Source organism: Gossypium hirsutum, chromosome A09 (assembly GCF_007990345.1).
Source record: "Gossypium hirsutum isolate 1008001.06 chromosome A09, Gossypium_hirsutum_v2.1, whole genome shotgun sequence".
Taxonomy (NCBI): Eukaryota; Viridiplantae; Streptophyta; class Magnoliopsida; order Malvales; family Malvaceae; genus Gossypium; species Gossypium hirsutum.
The window spans coordinates 36,437,836-36,446,599 of record NC_053432.1 but is presented as its reverse complement, the minus strand read 5'-3'; positions in this window follow the sequence as shown (position 1 = coordinate 36,446,599).

The following is an 8,764-nucleotide window of genomic DNA, read 5'->3' as shown; positions in this document are numbered from 1 at the left end:
CAGGGGTCGACTACACTGACCTTTTCCCATTACGACTTGGATATCTCCCTGCACGGGGCTTCAATACTGATGCCGTTTGTTTCTACGAAAACTACACTCAGAGAGGAATCTGTACATATATGGTACGACCCATAATTATCTCTGGTTAATTTATAATGAATTTCCAAAGTCGGAGCAGGGAATCCAGAAACCGTTCTGGCCCTATCCCACAAAAATCTGATTATCTCTTAATATACTGCTCATATGATCTTTTCGTTACTTCCTCATGAAAACAGACTCATCGAGCTTCGATTAAATAATTTATTCATCAATTAATTCCACTCCTACTATTTTTAGTGATTTTTCAATCTCATGACACTGCTGCTGCCAGCATCTGTTACGAAAGTAACTAGGTCCATTTCATGCCTACCCTTGATCCAACTCAATCGAACATTCGTGCCATTTTCGCATGGCTTAAAATTTACATGCCATAATTCAAACACAACGTACTAGCTTATACATGCCAAAATGATCTTCTAAACACACTAAGAAGAAAGTACCAAAACTTGCTATCCGGTGTGATGACTTCGATGACGGCCCGACCCCGCAAAAATAGATGAGTCCAAGCAACCTATAATGGGTGACAAGGAAACACCGAGTGAGTTTATAACTCAGTAAGTCATAAGCTATGCACTACCATCCATCAATAACATTATCACAAGAGAAAACAAAATGGAACGAGGCTAATTACTCCATCCATTCCGAACCATACCATAGTTCCTCCAACCTATCAATTCAATTTCATATCAATTCATGCATTCACATTCCATATACTCATCAATAGGACATTGAAGCATTTTCATAAATCAATTTATTTTCGTTACAATCAAACGACTAAACGGCCTTTCACCCATCCTACGATAAATTTTATGTACGTGACTTCAAGTATATTTGTCACATAGGTTCAAACTTACCGAGCTCAACACCAAGTATAGGCATAGCACATAATAGCCATGTACTCAAAACACTTACCCGATCCGCTGTCCGCGATCGACTCAATAGTGTCGCACACATAGTGTCCGTAATGATTCACGAATGTATATCGAGTCCGCACACTCAGTGCTATATAATCAACTCGCACACTTAGTGCTACATAATCAAATCGCACACTTAGTGCCACATAGTCAAACTCGCACACTTAGTGCCGCATGGTCAATTCGCACACTTAGTGCATCATATTCATTTCGCACACTTAGTGCAACATAGTCGAATCGCACACTTAGTGCTGTACAATTTAATCCCGCGCACTTAGCGCCAATCTCATGGTCATAAATGGTTATCCCGCACGTTTAGTGCCGAGATCAACAACTCAGTACATCTTACCTCTTTGCTTTCATTCAACAATTTCATCATCACATACGTACATGCATATATATATATATATGTATATTTATTCATTCCATTCAGCATCAATACATACACATTATGACCATTTGAAATAATACCAACTACATGCTTAATGACTTACCTCGTGTTGGGTAAGACGGTTCCAACTCGGCTACTCGATAACCTTTTCTTTGCCTTTGCTCGATTCACCTCCTTTAACTCCTTGAGCCAAATCAATAATTTAAAATAGTCATTAATAGACTATTCAAGTATTACTTTCAGAATAATATATATATTGATTTGACTTTCACACACATAGATTATAGTAAGCTTTATAATAGTCAATAAATAACTCATTGGCAAATTTTCATTAATGTTACAAAAAATCACATATTCACTACGAGCTGTTTTCCTGAGCAGTAGTCGCTAAATTGTTTATAACTGGAGCTACAAAACTCCAAATCACTAGCCGTTAATTTTCCCTGAATATAGACTCGTATATCTTCCATACATAAAATTTTCAGAATTTTTGGCTCGGCAATCAATACCAGATTTTTCTTAAATTTTCCCCTGTTTCACTGTTTGACTATTCTGACCACTCTTCACTACGAATCAAATTTCTCATTTACAGAATTCAAAATGTGTTGTATTTGATCTCATTTGAAACTAGACTCATTAAGGAGTCTAAGCATATAAATTTTATCTTATAATCATTTTGTACAATTTATAATGATTTTCTAAAACAGAACAGGGAATCTAGTAGTCATTTTGACTCAGCCCCACAATACTTCAAATATCTCAAGATCGGTAACTCTTTTGTTTTCATAGTTTCTTTTGTAAGAAAATAGACTCTTCAAGCTTTAATGGCATAATTCACTCAGCTTCTAATTCAACTCCTACAAATTATGGCGATTTTCCAAAATCACCTTACTGCTGCTGTCCCCAAACAGATTATTACCGAATCAAATACTAACATTAGCATTTCACCTTAATAGCTAGCTTGCCAAGCCTTAATTTAACATATTTTCATTCAATTTAGTCTAATAACGCATAAATGGGTAAATTACATTTTACCCCTAATATTTCGCACTTTCACAATTTAGTCTTTATTCCACAAAACACAAAATACACAAGTTTGGTCACACTCCTTAAGGGCCGAATCTTCCTAGTGCCCATATAAGTCCATACATCTCATTTATTTCACCTTTGAGTCCTTCAAAATTTGTTTTTGTAATTTAGCCCTAACTACTCAAAATCACCAAAAACTTCAACACAAAACATATTAACCTTTTATAGCCGAAAACCATACTCACCCCCAAAATCGAAATTTCAACATGGTTTACAAAAATCACTTGATAACTCACTCAATATCAACTAAAATTTCAAAAGCTAGTACATACTTCCTTACCTTAATAGTGACTTAAAATGACCGATTGCTCATGTACCAACAATATTCAAGATTTGAACATGGGCTAAGTAAGGGACTTAGTAACTAGCTTAATACATTCAACAATTTCCAAAAGCTACCATGCATTACATACCTTATTCAAGACTAGAAGGAGTGGCCGAATGTCTTACTTCCCCTTCCCCTTCTTCTTAGCATTTTCGGCCAAGGATGATAAAAGATGAACAAATTTTTTTCTTTCTTCTTTAGAACATTCGGCCAAGGGGAAATGAAGAAAGATGGACACTTTTGTTTTGTTTTTCCTTCTTACTTTCACGGCAAAAGGGGAGGAAAGAAACAATTACCACCCATCCTTTCCTTTTTCCATTTCTTTATTTCCCCATACTTCTTATTATATTTTATCCTACATACCTCACTAGGCCAACATGTTCCCAACATGTTTCCACCCATAGCATGGCCGGCCACTACATATTAGGGAGGGGGAATTTGACATGCAAGTCCCCTTTTTCTTCCACATGCACTAATAGGTCCTCATGCATTGACCTATCACATTTTAAAATTTTCTCATATAAGTCCTATTGACTAAATTCACATGCAATCGACTAAATCGAAGCTTGAAATTTTCACACATTCATGATTACATATTCTAGATAATAAACATCGCATTCAAACCTTTCGGTGACTCGGTTTAGCGGTCCGAAACCATTCCGACTAGGGTCAATTTTGGGCTGTCACAACTCTCCCCACTTAAGAAATTTTCGTCCCGAAATCTTACGTAATAGGTTTGGATATCGTTCTTTATCGAGCTCTCGGTTTCCAGTAGTTCCTCGATCCGTGTTCGAGCTAAACCTTTACTTTCTGTTCGGCATCTTTATCAATCACTCGAATTTTACTTTCCAAGCTCAGTCCAAAAATGGTGGCGCATTACGCCGTAAAGCCTCGTAGGTGCATCTTAATATTGATTGAAATATTTTGTAAGCAATTCATCAAAGTAAATACGTTCCATGATATACTCGAGGATGCAAATCTCACATATCCTCAAGATTGATTATCGCTGGATTGACATCGGTTTGGGGTGAAAAGCGGTGCTAAATGCGCTTGGTACCCAAAGCTTCTTGCAATTTCTTCCAAAATCGTGAGGTGAACCTCGGATCTCTATCCGACACGATAGAAATAGGTACTCCATGTAATCTCACAATCTGAGAGACATACATTCGGCTAGTTTATCCAATGAAAGATCCGTACGCACGGGGATAAAGTGAGCCGACTTAGTCAGCCTATCAACAATAACCCAAATCGCATCCTTCTTACTTGCGGACAATGGCAGTTCGGACACAAAGTCCATTGTGACTCGGTCCATTTCCACTCGGGTATCATGATCGGCTGAAGTAATCCTGAAGGCACTTGATGTTCCGCTTTCACCTGTTGACATATTAAACATCTCGAACAAAGTCGGAGATGTCTCGCCTCATACCATGCCACCAAACCGACGTTTCAAGTCGTTGTACATTTTCGTGCTCCCCGGGTGAATTGACATTCGGCTACAATGGGCTTCGTTCAGGATCATCGGAATGAGTTTCGAATTCCTTGGAACGCACAAACGACTTCTAAACCTCTAACAACCATCATCATCAATCTGAAACTCCGATTCCTTGTTCGGAACACACTCAGCTCGTTTTGCAACCAATTCACCATCGACTTTCTGAGCTTCACGAATTTGATGAGTCAATAATGGTTTGGCTTTTAATTCAGCTACTAACACATTGTCAGGTAGAACAGACAAGTGTACATTCATCGCTCGCAAAGCAAACAGTGATTTCCGGCTTAAGGCGTCCGCAACCACATTAGCCTTTCCCGGGTGGTAACCAATGACAAGCTCGTATCTTTCAACAACTCAAGCCAACGTCTTTGTCGCAGATTCAAGTCTCGTTGAGTCATCAAATATTGAGACTTTGTGATCCGAAAATACATGGACTTCTCACCAAACAATAATGTCGCATATTTTCAATGCAAACACAATGGCGGCTAGTTCGAGATCATGGGTCGGATAATTTCTCTCGTGTGGCTTCAATTGTCTCGACGCATAGGCACAACTCGACCTTCTTGCATCAATACGCAACCCAACCCAAGTAGGGATGCGTCACTATAAATGACAAACTCTTTACCCGATTCGGGTTGCACCAAAATTGGAGCTTCAGTCAAATGAGTTTTTAGTTGATCGAAGCTTTTCTAACATTTCTCCGTCCATTCGAACTTAACATCCTTTTGAAGTAACTTCGTCATTGGTGTGGCCATCATCGAGAAACCTTTGACAAATCGTCGGTAATAATCGGCGAGTCCTAGAAAGGTCCGGACTTCGGTAACATTTCTCGGAGGCTTCTAGTTAAGTATGGCTGAAATTTTGCTCGGGTCAACTCGAATACCCGATGCGGATACCACATGACCAAGAAGCTAACCTCTCTTAACCAGAACTCACACTTACTGAACTTAGCATATAACTGCTTATCCCACAAAATTTGCAACACTTGCCTCAGATGCTCAGCATGTTCGGTCTCATCTCTTGAATAGACCAAGATGTTATCAATAAACACAACTACGAACCGATCCACATACGGCCTGAAGATCCGATTCATCAAATCCATAAACACCGCAGGGGTATTAGTGAGCCCGAACGGCATCACTAAGAACTCGTAGTGACCGTACCTCGTTCTGAAAGCAGTTTTGGGTACGTCGAATCTCGAATCCGCAACTGATAATAACCCGATCTCAAATCTATCTTTGAAAACACCGATGCTCCCTTTAATTGATCGAACATATCATCAATACGCGGTAACGGATACTTATTCTTTATCGTCACTTTATTCAGTTGACGATAATCAATGCACAACCTCATGGTTCGTCCTTCTTTTTCACGAACAATACTGGTGCACCCCAAGGTGAGAAACTCGGTCGAGCGAAACCTCTATCCGTCAATTCTTGCAACTGAGCTTTCAACTCTTTTAACTCGGTTAGTCCATACGATACGGAGCGATCGAAATAGGCGTAGTTCCAGGTACAAGCTCAATACCAAACTCTACCTCCCGAACAGGTGGCAAACCCGGTAACTCTTCAGGAAAACATCCGGGTATTCACAGACCACCGGCACCGATTCGGGTTTCTTTTCTAACTCCTTGTCATCAAGTACATACGCGAGGTATACTTCGCACCTTTCCTTACATATTTCTGGGCCAACATTGCTGATATTACAGCTGGCAACCCCCCTTAGTCCGCAGACTCAACTCGGATTATTTCGTTATTGCGCACCTCAAATCGATAGTCTTGCTTTTGCAATTCACAACCGCATCATGCGCGGTTAACCAATCCAAACCAAGAATAACATCAAACTCGTCGAACGGCAAAAGCATCAAATCGGCCGGAAAACAGGATTCTCGGATTATTAGAGGGCATCTCTTACACACTTTATCAACAAGTACGCATTGACCCAAAGGGTTTGATACTCGAATTACGAGCTCAGTAGACTCAACAGGTAGAGTCTTACTGGTTGCTAAGGTTTCGCATACATATGAATGAGTAGAACCAGGGTCAATCAATGCAATCACATTAGTATCAAAGAGAGTGAAGGTACCAGTGATGACGTCGGGGGAGGATGCCTCCTCTCGTGCGCGAATGGCATATGCTCTAGCAGGAGTACGGTTCTCGGGCGATCGGCCGTATCAGAGGCCCCCCTCTGACTACCACCCCTGCCTCCTAAAATCTCGGTGGTCTACCTCTAGATGTCACTCCACTAGGTCTTGCACCTTGAATCTTATTCTTCTCATTGGCTCTTTCCACGCTCCCGTGCAATGCTTAACTGAAAGTGTGTCCTTTCCAAACCCATCCGTACAATAGCCACCTAGCTAGAGTAGCTATGGTGCCCAAATTCAGCGTCAGATATGGTCCCAAGTCAGTCCAGCACCTCCAGTTCGGACTTCTTATGTCCCTCCCCTGAACTTCTTTACAGCTGAGAACGAAGCTTTACCCGTCGATCTCTTACGATAATCTCTAGCTTCAAATTCAGCCTTCCTCTTCTCCTTTCCAAGTTCTTCCGCCTTACAGGCTCGTTCGACTAGTGTTACGAATTCTTTTATTTTCCAAAATACATTAGTAGCTTTAAATCTTCATTCAATCCTTCCTCGAATCTTTTGCACATAGCAACCTCGTCAGCTACACACTTCCGGGCATACCTACTGAGTCTTACGAATTCATGTTCGTATTCAGATACAGTCATACGGCCTTGCTTGAGTTCTAAGAACTCCTTACGCTTCTGATCAATGAACCGTTGGCTAATAAATTTCTTCCGGAATTCCATTTGAAAGAAGTCCCAAGTTACTCGCTCGTTCGGGACTATGGAAATCAAGGTCCTCCACCAATAGTAGGCTGAGTCTCGAACAAAGATACAGCACATTTTAGACATTCGTCGGGTGTGCATGACAATTCATCGAACACCGAATGGTATTATCTAGCCAGAACTCGGCCCTTTCGGCATCATCAGTTACTATGGCCTTGAACTCCTCGGCCCCACGCTTCCTAATCAAGTCTACAGGTGGCTTACTCAGCCTCACAGGATCAGCGACTGATGGCATTACAGGCTCTTGGGGTGGATATTCAAATTCGGGAATTGTTGGATAGCCGGGTTGGTTCGGGCATATTGCGCGACCCACTCATTCATCATGGTAAAGAAGGCTTGTTTAGCCCCCTCACCTTGATTATTCGCAGATGACTGAGGTTCAACAGGCGGCGTCCCTTGTGCAGGAGTAGCCGCTACGCTCTCAACGTCATCCGCTAGGGTTCTTTCTACACCGGGATCCATTTACTAATCAAAACAAAAAACATTTCAACCGTCGGAAGTCATCACACATTTAAACATTAACATTCGGCATGTATAGCTAGACTCATACGCGCTATGGTAGTCCTAGAACCGACTAAACCATAGCTCTGATACCAATAAATGTAACACCCCAACCCGAAACGACACCGGAGTCGAACACGAGGTGTTAACTGACTTTAACCCTTATAAAATTTATTTTCCAGACACTCCCAATCTGTGTACTAGTCGTTTTAAATCATATCTTGAGTTTCGTAACTCGAAAATCAGTTTTGTAATTTTTCCCAGAACTAGACTCATGGCCCATCTATGTATTTTTTTCTAGAATTTTTGGTCGGGCCATTAGTACAGTTTATTAGTCAAATCTCCCAATTGCAGGGTCGACTACACTGACCTTGCCCATTACGACTTGATATCTCTGCACGGGCTTCAATACTGATGCGTTTGTTTCTATGAAAACTAACTAAGAGGAATCTGTACATAATGTACGACCCTAATTATCTCTGGTTAATTTATAATGAATTTCCAAAGTCGGAGCAGGGAATCCAGAACCGTTCTGGCCTGTCCCACAAAATCTGATTATCTCTTAATATACTGCCATATGATCTTTTCGTTACTTCCTCATGAAAACAGACTCATCGAGCTTCGATTACATAATTTATTCATCAATTAATTCACTCCTACTATTTTTAGTGATTTTTCATCTCATGACACTGCTGCTGCCAGCATCTGTTACGAAAGTAATAGGTCCATTCATGCTCCTTGATCCAACTCAATCGAACATTCGTGCCATTTTCGCATGGCTTAAAGTTACATGCCAATTCAAACACACGTAATGCTTATACATGCCAAATGTTCTTCTAAGCAACTAAGAAGAAAGTACCAAACTTGCTATCCGGTTGATGACTCGATGACGGCCGACCCGCAAAAATAGATGAGTCAAGCAACCTATAATGGGTGACAAGGAAACACCGAGTGAGTTTATAATCAGTAAGTCATAGCTATCACTACATCCATATAACATTATCACAAGAGAAACAATGAACGAGCATTACCCATCCATACGAACCATACATTTCTCACTATCATTCATTTTCATATCATTATTCATGGCATTCACATTCGGCATA